This window comes from Protopterus annectens, chromosome 1.part1 (assembly GCF_019279795.1).
Source record: "Protopterus annectens isolate FY-2018-M chromosome 1.part1, PAN1.0, whole genome shotgun sequence".
NCBI classification, from domain to species: domain Eukaryota; kingdom Metazoa; phylum Chordata; order Ceratodontiformes; family Protopteridae; genus Protopterus; species Protopterus annectens.
This window is the reverse complement of record NC_056726.1, coordinates 212720196-212732859: the sequence shown is the minus strand read 5'-3', so window position 1 is coordinate 212732859 and position 12664 is coordinate 212720196.

Sequence of the window (12664 nt, the reverse complement as noted above, 5' to 3'; positions counted from 1 at the left end):
TTACCATCTACTTGAGAAAAAGATTTTTAAAGCCTGCTTGGGGGTATAGATGCATCTATGCAAACACTCCCAGGAAAAAATCCCAAATCTTAAGACTTTGTTGCATATTTGGGAGTCATACATATGTCCTTCCATTGTTTCTTATGAATTGCATATCTAATGTCTTTTCTCAATCTTTTCTGACCTCTTCTGATTGATTCCTATAGCTATCATGCAATATTTTACATGTCCTACTAATTAGCCCTTTTTAACAGCAGCTTCAGTTCTAAATTCAGTTAAAAACTCAACCAGTGCAGGTCTTTCATTTAGGATTCACCTATCCCTTTCTCTTTGTATATATTGCAGCATCAATCCCTGATAGGGAAGGCAATCACTAGCCTGCAATCCAAATAACTTCTTGACCTCTTCCCATTCTTTTACTTTTCCTTCTCTAATTATTTGTTCCCAATACCTTGGTTACTTTGCCATTTTCCTCTAGTAAATTCTAGCCCCCTTTTGTCTATATTCTGTACCCCTAATTGCAGTCTTCTTTATTGACAAAATCTCCTTTCTCCATTCCCATGTTGGCTTAGTTCTAAGTATACCTTATGCTACTTTTTGAATATAATATTCTGTATTACTATTATTCTCCTTAAGGATCTGAATCCAAAATCCCATTCTTATTTCTTGAATTACCCTCTCCCCCCACCCCCCGCTTCATCATCATCATCCCTTTTCACATTAAAGTCTAGCTGCCTGTTTGTGTTATGTACAGAAGCCTTAACTTTAGCTCTGAAATATTCATTTAAATCAGGTAATCTTAAACCTCCATGTTCTGTTGGAAGGGTTAGCTTGTCCCACTTGACTCTTGCCCTCTTCCCCTCCCAAATCAAATCCTTCAACTCTTTATTAATTACTGTCAACAACCTCTCCTCTGGTTGATTAAAATATATCTGACCTGTATATAAAACTAAAGGGACTTAAAAAATATTTTACTGTTTGTAACTTGCTATCCATATCCATAGGCAAGAGCTTCTAGTTTCTCATTTTTTGTATTATCTTTTATTTAATCTCTTCCCACATAGCCTTAGCTGTCACAACCAAATCCTTTTTAATCCATACTCCAAAATATCTAATTTTCTCATGTCCTCATAAATATGGGCATTGCAGGACCATTTCATGTATGGGTACATAGTTTGTAGCTATATCCTTTGTTTTATCTTTATTCATTTTTTTATATCCCAAAAAAACAGGAACTGTCTCAGAATACTCCACAATGTTGAGATGTCCTTTTCTGGTTCCATCAGGTACAAAATAATATCATCCGTAACTAATGCCAACTTTTCTTGACCTCTGCACCAATTATATCCTTGAATTTCTGACTCCTTTATTTTTATTGTCAGTGGTTCTTAATATAACACAAATAACAATGTAAAAAGACAACACCCCTGCCTGGTTCCTCTTTTCAGATAGAATTTATCAGAGAGGAACCCTCCCACTTTAATTTCTGCCTCCAGTCCCTCATATAGCTTTCTAATTAACCGTATTATTGTATCAGGAAATGCAAATGCTTCTGTAACGATTGGGGAGAGATGGGTGAAGGCTGCCAGCCTAGTCAAATACAATTTGATATATAATTCTGGCATTTGTAAATAAATGTAAAATACAGGCATGTTTTCTTGAGTGTAAAAGAATATTGTGAAATGTGGAAAAGCAAAATATGTGACAACATTGCACTCTACTGACCCAATAAAGCATGTTGTGATCCTATCATGTTAGAATTCGGCTCCAGTGCGTCTGGATGAAGGTTTCATACCCATTGTTTTAAGGCTAACATTTATGACCAGAATTTAGAAGTGGAATGTGCTTTATTGCTCTAGTTTCTGTTAGACTATACATGTGAAATGTCTTCTATTGTTGTAAATTTCTGAGCAGGTGTTAGAGAGCTAAATACTGCAGTTTGTGGCCTGAGAACTCCAGACTAAGTGTCAAAAATGATGTAATTTGGGAGGGCCTTAGAGACATGTTTGTTAGTAATATTTAAATACTATTTCTCACAAGAGACTGAGAGCATTATGACTTTGGACATCTAACTCAGCACTCTGACTTATGCTCACATGTAAGTTTTAGCACTGTGATTTCTTGTAGGAATAGTTAAAGCTAGTAAAGATTAATTAGGTATTTTTCTTTGAAATCAGACCTGTCCTACTGTATTATTTTAAGCTTCTGTGTGATCTCTGAACTCTTAGATATCTCTGTGGTGTAGTAGTTTTGTCTTGTGTTTTAATTATTTATTATTATTAAATATTTTAAAACCTTCTACATGTGGCTGGTTTATGTAGAGATAAATTATGATTTAGAGTACATTATATATTTATAGAGTTTACTGTCTAAGCCCTTCTAATAAGCCTAGACTGAATAGTCACATTACCATTGGATAATAATATTGCACAGTAATAATTGGACACCATTTTAAGGGCCTTTTAGTAGCTGATATTTTTAGCTGGGTGGTGGCAGGGATTACTACTGTATTGTCTGGGAAAAGGGGCACAGCTGGAGAATCTGTGTCAGCCTTTCCCAGGAGTGTCTGTGAAGTTGTATAAATACTTATCTCAAAGTGTGTGTGCGCTATGTCAGCTACTGGGCAGGGACATGAAGCACTGGTTGGACAGAGAGGGTACTGGAGGTTTTAGCTTGCCCAGCTAGGCTGAGACCTGGACCCTATAGCTGTGCCAGTGGGGAGTCTTATTGAGAACCTGGTGAGCAAGGGAGCAACCTGCCCCAGACTGACTGTGATCACTGTGTGCACTTAAGGGAAATTGTACTTTACTGTGTGTATTAGTTATCCTTTCCTCTCTTCTAGGAAACAACCTCCCTGGTGTTAGTGGTGAGGATTGAGGCTTCTTGATTGCTGGGTCAGGGCACGGTCATCACAGGTGCTTGGCAGTGGTGGGATCTACTTCACATACTAATTGGCTTGTAGTGGTGTGGGTAGAACGAATTCCTGTAGCTTATATACAGTGATCTCTAAAAGTATTTTGTACTCTAAACCAGCCAAGCAGTGTATACTCAGAGTTCAGATCACAATTGTTTTATTTCTTTTGTTAGCTTAGTTTTAGTCAGGGTGAGCAGGCAGCATGTCAGCAGAAGAGTATGGAACACTGACAAGGAGCCAGCTGACGGAGATGTGCCAGGCTAAGAGACTGGTGCATGGAAACCTGACTAAAGCAGACCTGATTGCAGCCTTGGTTACAGCTGTATCCAAAAACAGCAGCCTGGAGGACAATCAGACTGACAGTGGAGATACAATATCCTCAGAGAATGGACAGCTCAACCTTTCTGCAGTGGACTTAGAAATCCAGCTGGAGCTAAAGAGACTTGAGTTGGAGGCCAGGCATATGGAACTAGAAGCAGCTGAGAAAATGAGGAGTCTACAAGCTGAGGAAAATGAACAGTATAGGAGACATGAGAGGGAAATGCTGACTCTTCACCAGAGTCATGGAGGTAATGGGGAAGGGAGTAACTGGACACCAGAAGCACAAAAGGTCAGTAAATTTCTTCCACAATTTAAAGAGGGGGATAATTTTGATAGCTTCATTCATATGTTTGAGCGGCTGTGTAAACAGTATGAAGTTGACCAAGGGCTCTGAGTATGGTTCCTGACCCCCTTACTCCATGGTAAAGCTGTAACTTCTTTAGCAAAAATGCATGACACTGACTGTTTTGATTATACTGCTGTAAAAAGATATTTATTAGAATGTTTTAAGCTAACACCTGAAATGTGCAGGAAAAAGTTTTGTGAGCATAGACGCAAGGCAGATGAAATGTATGTGAATATGTTGTTGAACTGAGCACTTATTTTCATAGCTGGGTGAGTGGACGTCAGGTCACCACTTTTGAAGGGCTGGCAGACCTTTTCGTAAGGGAACAAGCCCTTGGCACTTTGTCTGAGGACATGAGGATCTGGAACAGAAACGAACTGGAAACAACGGCTCCTGATAATATAGACAATTTAGTTGTACTGGAACTAGCACTCTAAACATGTAGCAATAAGATCCACAAATTGCAAATGAGTGGGAAAAACAACTTTATAAAAGAAAAACGATTTATTTTACAAATGTGGAGTTAAGCGCTTTTTGTCCCACAGGCTGTGGGACTTCTTCAGACAACAAGAACAATGAAACAACAAGGTTTAAAAACTACTTTTGGCGCCAAACTACAAACGCCGTTGCTGAGCAACTGTAAAAATTATACACATACCCCGGGATTCATGAAGCTCGGCGCAAGGCCGGTGTAAGGCTTGCACCGGCAGTGCAGTGTATAATCGGCGTAGCAGCACCATATGCATAGTAATGAGTGCGCGCCGCAACCACAGACATGTGCAGAGGGCACGTGCGCGAGCCCAAGTAGGATGCGCCCGTAGGCGTGGCCAAGCCGGCAGGTGATGAGCAACCTAAAGTGCTGACTGTCACAGGCCGCCTGCAATAGTATCCACACCAGCCAGGGTCCGTGGATAATGAAACGTACGCAGAGTATGCAACATAGTACCCATTCACACAAAACGGAGAACCAAACATTAACCCACGAAGTCCAAATTGTACCCATCCAAGGAACAAAGGATACGCGTAATACCATGTCCGTCACGCAATGCACTGTCAGTGGGCATACCCAGTGAAGGTGTACCGCAGCATGTCAGCGCGCCGCACCTACACACAAGTAGCCACATGGGCATGGTCACCAGCAGTAGTGAGAGTACACAGCTGGGCAGCCGTGTCGATATAACAACCAGAAGGAAACCAGATACCCTAAACACAGACAAACATGTGCATAGCAACATGTACTACACCCAGCAACGTGCCGTGATACACATAGGACGGCGTATGCCTAAGCGTAATATCCAGAAGCAGAACCCATGCATGCAAATGTAATACACAACAGCCCCGTCATAGCACATAACCCGCACCCATGTACGACCGTGCACCCAACCCAGCTAGCAGCCTTGCGCAGCTGCACACCTACACACAATGGGTATACCTGAAATGTAGTAAGAAGTATTGTCCTAGGCAGTGCCACACGGGCAAATATGTACCCCACATGTTAACATCCCACCTCAGGTACTGATATCCAAATGGCTGCATGTGAATGTGTTGGCAGAATGTGTACATCCCGCATGTGGTATGGACCTGTCGAAATCCCATAGGTGTGCACACGCCATGGTGCCCATAACTGTACACATCTGGACAAGGCAGTATGTTCAGCCACCGTACTGATGATTAGCTATGCATACATGTCAAACACAACACATATGGCGGAACATCTGCCCACCAAGCAGGATGCCCCAACAGGGTGCCACATGCACAGAAGGTGAAGGTGGGACATCACATGTTGAGAATAGCGTTGCCGGATGGCCAAACACCCACGGCCAACGCAAAGGATGGAATAACATGTATATGCCTGGATGGGTATGTCATAGCATGGGAATAGGCCAAGCTATCCAACATAATAGCCATGCGTACCAGATACAAACTGCCAGTAATATGCAGTAGTAATGCAGGAAGGCATACACAACTGTGGGAATAGCACAGGACATATGGCACGTGCCAAGTGTTGACGCATGACACAAATGTCCAGGATGGGGCTCCCTGCAAAGAGGAACATGTGCCAACCCCACCCCCCACAGATGTACCGGCAGTGGAAACACATCCCAAACACACACCAACACTACCGTCCATCCCACGATAACAACGGAGGCTGGTCAAAGACCACCATGACGCGTGCACAAACAGGGACATGTGTAACCGTTGCCCTAACAACCCCCCACAGGCCAACGAATAATAGTATGGACATATGCATGCAATGCTGTGAAGGATGTGTGGTAGTCCTCAGTATCACAGAGGTAGGTACACAGATACACTGTAATCAACCGTGACATATGTGCACTGTACACAGCATACCTGCAGGTAATACATAGTTCAATCATGTGCCACAGAAATATACACATACGAATGAGGATAGGGGATAGACAAGTGTGAATGGGACAAACTATGAACATAGGTTCATAGGTCCATAGGTACATAGTAGGCTATCTGCCCAAGGGCAGCTATAACCCTAGCCCATAGTTATGTTGCCTTTGCCAACCTTCCAGTCCGAAGATAACAATGCCTATTATATTGCTGTACCTCTGTCAAGCAGTGACAATGAAGTAATCCCTGGGGTATATCTGCAATCTCCCATCCATTGGTCAAGATCCCCCTCGAACAAGGCCAGTGAGGTGCTCTGCCTCACATGTACTGGGATGTTGTTCCACAGCATAGTGAGTGTCTGGGTGATGAATCTGTCCCTCCAACACATTCTATTAATGACCGTGTCAAGGTTCACATCACCTGCCCCTGTGGTTCTGAGGGATGTAGATCCATTAGGTGAAGCATAGTCATCAAATATGGGTCGACATGGCCTTGTATGTCAGGCACAGGTCACCACTGAGCAAGTGGTATGTGACTGAATGGAGCAGGAGTCCTTTCAGTCGGGCAGCATAACACAAATTCCTGACACCCTGCATCCGTTTGACGATGAACCTATGGGGCCTTCCCATCTGCTGCAGGTGTCGGGTCAAATACCTTCCAAACGGGGCAATGTACTCAATCATAGGTCTAATGAGTGATGAGTACAAGGAGACGATGACCTCCCCTGATCTAGATGTGAATCCCTGCACGATCAGGTGGGCAATGTAGAAGGTCTACCTAACTACGTTAGCAACGTGTGTGTCGAACGAATGGTGACTGACAACCTGGGTCCCCAGATCCCTGGTAACTCCCTCTGTGCTCAGTGGATTGCCACCTATATGGCAGTTAGGGGTAACCTTGTTCTTCCCGAAGGGAATGACTATGCATTTCCCGGCATTTAGCTGTAGGCCATCTCCCTGGCACCAGATATCCATATCTGTGAGGCCCTTCTGAAGGATATCTGTGTCAGATGTCCGTCCCACTATGGCACCCAGTTCGCAGTCATCTGCAAACATTGTCAGCCATAACCCCCCTGTGTTTGCTTGTACTTTGGAAATGTAGATGCAGAAAAAGAGTGGACCCAGGACTGAGCCCCGTGGGACACCGCCTGTGACCGGCTGTGAGTCTGACATGGTGCCAGCAACTATGACCGTGTGGGTTCTGTCACCTAGCCAGTTTGCAACCCATCCTGTGATGTATGGGTTCACATCCAAGCCAATGGGTTTATCAATGATACCTGAGGGGGGTATTGTGTTGAAGGCCTTTGCCAGGTCGAGGTAGGCTGTATGGACTGCCTGACCCTCATCAATGGCCTCGGTGACTGTTCCTAAAACGTCAACCAAGTTTTAAACGCATGATCTGCCTTTGACCAAGCCAAACTGGGTTGGATGCAAAGTATGCAAGTCCCCTATGTCGTCATCTATGAGTTCCATTATGATCCTTCCCCATGGCTTTGCAGATAAGGCTTGTCAAGCTAATGGGACGGTAATTACCAGGGTCAGTGGAGGCACTGCCCCTGTGAAGTGGGACTACAGTCGCCGTGCGCCACAACTTGGGTACATTACCTGAGGTGAGGCTAAGATTAAACAGCTGTCCTAACTGTGGGTCTAATTCCTCAATGAGTTTGTGGAGTACACAGCCGGGACACCATCTGGTCCCATGGATGCTGTGTTCACTAACTTGGAGAGAGCATGTCCCACCTGTGCGTTACAGAAGTTTCGGGGGCCACAATCCTCTGGTACAGACATCTCTCCATGCGGGGGGGAGGGGGGGAGATGTTTGCACCAAACCTGTCAGCCAGTATGTTGGCAATGTGTGTAGGTTCAGTAAACTTCACATCATTCTGAACCCAGTCCAAGCATATCTGGGAGTGTCCTCCCAGGTGTCCAACATAGCTAAAGAAGGCCGTATGATTGTCTGTCGAGTCCTTGGTGATATATCTGTCGGATTTGCCCTGGATGATGTCATGAGAGCTTGTAGTTCTTCACATATAATGAGCAAGGGTGTCATACCTTACAAGGATTCTGCTCTGTCTTGTAGTAGCTACCTCCTTTCATTGTAGAGCTTGTGTATGGCTGGGGTACACCAGACTGGATGCTTGGCATTGGTACAAAGACTCACAGTTGTGTAAGGGATTGCCTGATCCATGCAGTCCTGTAGGTGCTGGTAGAAGGCATATGTAAGTGATTGAGTGGCTTGAGTAATGTTTACCACTGGCTCACGGGCCTTAAAGGAGACCACACTAGTGTTTAGAAGTGTGAAGTCGGCTTTTGAGAAAGCCATATGTATGTTAACCGGCACCACCCACAGCATTGTATGCCAATAGCAGAAGCTATTGTCCAAATAACATATTATTATTTTTATTATTAAATTATTTATTATTATTTATTTAGTTATTGTTTTAGCTAATTACACTTGAAAATTCCCGGTAAGACCGGGCCAAAGTGCTCGTGATCTACTTGTTTTGGTGGTGTTATATTGACAATAAAGTGGCGAATCTTTCCTATTGGGACTTCTGAGGATTATTTAAAAAAGTTGCTAACCTGCATCTTTGGATGTACACCATTTGGGTTCAGTTTTGAAAAACCTGGTTGTCGTAGCACTACATAATATGGGTAGTCAAACAGACATCCATGATTGGGGAACATACAGCAGCAGTCAAAACCACTGGCCAGATGGAGACAGTCCAACAAGTTCTACACTTTACATATGCACATTGGTGTCCATTGTAGGACCCCAAAAATTGATCCGTACACAATATCTACCAGCTGCGATCGATCGACCCAGAAGAAGTGACAACCATGACTACGGCACAGCTAGACAGATGCACCACCAGCGTGTTTAAGGTTGATGACAAGTGTCCATGAAATGCAGGACATATGAACAGAAATCCCCAGATGGTCGAGTCCATAGAAGTGCGTCCACATCCCAGTCCCGCACACATGAAGGATGTGTAATGGGTACCGTCGAGGGTTGCAGCCATGGGATCCTGGGTATGCAGAAATGGGGCTCGATGTTGTTTGGCAGATAATCCATTGTCCCGCCCCGCGGGAGGGATGTGGGTATAGCACATGCCTTACTTCCCACTAATAATGCAAAGCATCCACCGGATAATGCTAAATGCAGGTGTGAAATGTGTACAGCCCTATACCAGTGTCCAGTAGGCAATTCCCATGGATGGACAAGCGTACTACCAAGATGGCACCCATAACTGCAAACCTGGTGGAATTACACAGCTGCAGTAAGGTATAACACAGGAAATACAGATAGGGACTACAGTAGACACTCCCCATACAAAGTCAGACCGCCGTGCGAATACACAGCACTCAATCTGCCAGCACCAAAATGGGGATCACTCGCTTCCATACTGCGGAACAAATGGGCGACCTGTGGAACACATACCAATGGCACACTAACAACTTCAGCTAGGAAGGTCATAGGATGGTTGAACTATGGCGTTCCCACTTATAAAGAACATCCTTCAGTGAATTAATAGGATTAATGTCAATTGACCATGGAATACACCTAATCAACATCAAAGAACCGCTGGCACCTTATGGCACACAATCCAAAACACACATAGGTAGATGAAACAGTCAACGTAGAAATTGTCCAGGACAGTGCCCAATTGGTATACAAAGGTTCCTTCATAGACAAGTAAGCGCTTTCACCCATAGGTCTGGCCAGACTTACACATAACATAAAAGCATCCAGGCTTTAAATATCCCTCCTTACACTTTCATTGGTCAATTTCTCAGCAAACAATGAACAATTAACCACAGCATATAAAGCACAGATGCAATGTTAACTACACACACATATATTAACATCTCCAAAACATCCTATTAAAACATGTATTATATGATATTGTACTATGCCTAATACTCATCAATCAAAGATCTAACAATATATATAGAAGATATGTATATCATATCAATGTAATACAGTGGTAAACAACTGAAAGAGTGGACTAATGTGTGTTAACTGTATATCTGTACCTAAACTACATTCCTGTTACTTGGGTTTAAGCCACCTGCTTCTCAAAAGAGGCTTAATCAGTGTTTCATCAGTCAGCCCTGGTGTGTGGTCAACTCTCCATCTAATAATCCATCTCAATCCGCATTCTAAAGCATAGTTGATGAGGTCCCCCCTCTGGTATTATAACCTAGCCTTTGTAAACACTGAATGTAAACGTATGCCTTGTGATGTGCTCATAGCCGGCCATAGGCATACGCCAATCCTGCGGCTGCCTAGGGCGCCGCACTAGTAGGGCCACCTGTCTAGTAGGTATGTCATGTAGGTACACCAGGATGGGGGCACCATGTGTTGTGGTGGTGGGCGCCATGGAGCCCTATAGCCTAGGGCAGCGGTCGATCTAAGGCCGCTGCCGTAGGAGGGGTAGTACGGTCTGCAGGTATGTGCTGAAGTGCACATGAAACAGCGGTCTACAAGGATTACCCATAGTGGCGACACCTGCACAGACGGCTATAGCGGGACACACACACGACCATGCATACAGCACAGATAGACATACACACACCATAAACAGGCAATTATACACAAGGTTTATGGCGTGTACGGGTACAGTGTCAGTACAGCAAGGATAGCTGTCTGCCATGATATCCAGCAGATGTCTCTAGGGCGTTCTGGAATACAGACGTTGCATGGACAATGAGTGGATATGCATTGTACCACAGTTCTATGTGTCAGCTGTGCAAATATGAGATACATGGGACAGACAGCTGTCCATGCAAGAACAGCGCTATGGGCACAACATAGGTATATATATATACAATGAGAGAGAGATACAGACGGACACATGTGGCAAGGCTGTGAGTGTAACGTACACAGCACCACCCCACCACACCACAGCAGGGTGCACGTGGAGAACACGCTATGGAGGTCGCCAACCACAGCAGGCACACAGGCAGTCCACGAGCTGCGTCTCACCATCCACAAACACAGGGATGGCGGCAGGATATAAGTGTTCTGCGGAAACTCTAAAGCCATACCCTATGAACCCATGCGGCTGGGAGCATAGACACACACACACATCTGGCAGGCATGGTGATTGACCACACCCCCACACACCCAACCGCACAACAGTATGACACAGGTATGGAACGCGCTACGTGGACCACTGAACACAGCACCGTCAGAGGCACACGTCCAGGTGGGTGACAACATCCGTAAAGGAATAGCCGCCGATAGCCAAGGTATGTGTTGCCAAGTGTCTAAAATAAGTACACTCTACTAGGGCAGCTGTGAACACACACACCCCACACACACACACAGGGAAGGGCCGGGAGTCGAACCTACGCCTACCTACATGAACTCACTACAGCATGATGCATTTACAGAACGCTCTACCGAGATTACTGAGCACAGCGCTGTCAGAGGCATACTTCTAGGCGGGTGACATCATCCATAAGGGAATAGCTGGCAATAGCCAAGGTATGTGTTGCGAAGCATCTAAAAGCATGTCCATCCGCAGAGGCAGCTGGAAACACACACACACACACACGGGGAAGGGCTGGGAGTCGAACCTACGCCTACCTACATGAACTCACTACAGCATGATGCATTTACAGAACGCGCTACTAAGATTACTGAGCACAGCGCTGTCAGAGGCATACTTCTAGGTGGGTGACATCATCCGTACGGGAATAGCTGGCAAAAGCCAAGGTATGTGTTGCGAAGCGTCTAAAAGCATGTCCATCTGCAGAGGCAGCTGGAAACACACACACACACACACACACACACACACACACACACACGGGGAAGGGCCGGGAGTCGAACCTACGCCTACCTACATGAACACACTACAGCATGATGAACTTACAGAACACGCTACTGAGATTACTGAGCACAGCACTGTCAGAGGCATACTTCTAGGCGGGTGACATCATCCGTAAGGGAATAGCTGACAATAGCCAAAGTATGTGTTGCGAAGCGTCTAAAAGCATGTTCATCTGCAGAGGCAGCTGGAAACACACACACACACACACACACACACACACAGGGAAGGGCCGGGAGTCGAACCTACGCCTACCTACATGTACTCACTACAGCATGATGCATTTACAGAATGCGCTACCGAGATTACTGAGCACAGCGCTGTCAGAGGCATACTTCTAGGCGGGTGACATCATCCGTAAGGGAATAGCTGACAATAGCCAAGGTATGTGTTGCGAAGCATCTAAAAGCATGTTCATCTGCAGAGGCAGCTGGAAATACACACACACCTCACACACACACGGGGAAGGGCCGGGAGTCGAACCTACGCCTACCTACATGTACTCACTACAGCATGATGCATTTACAGAAAGCGCTACCGAGATTACTGAGCACAGCGCTGTCAGAGGCATACTTCTAGGCGGGTGACATCATCCGTAAGGGAATAGCTGACAATAGCCAAGGTATGTGTTGCGAAGCATCTAAAAGCATGTTCATCTGCAGAGGCAGCTGGAAACACACACACACACACACACCTCACACACACATGGGGAAGGGCCGGGAGTCGAACCTACGCCTACCTACATGTACTCACTACAGCATGATGCATTTACAGAACGCGCTACCAAGATTACTGAGCACAGCGCTGTCAGAGGCATACTTCTAGGCGGGTGGCATCATCCGTACGGGAATAGCTGGCAATAGCCAAGGTATGTGTTGCGAAGCGT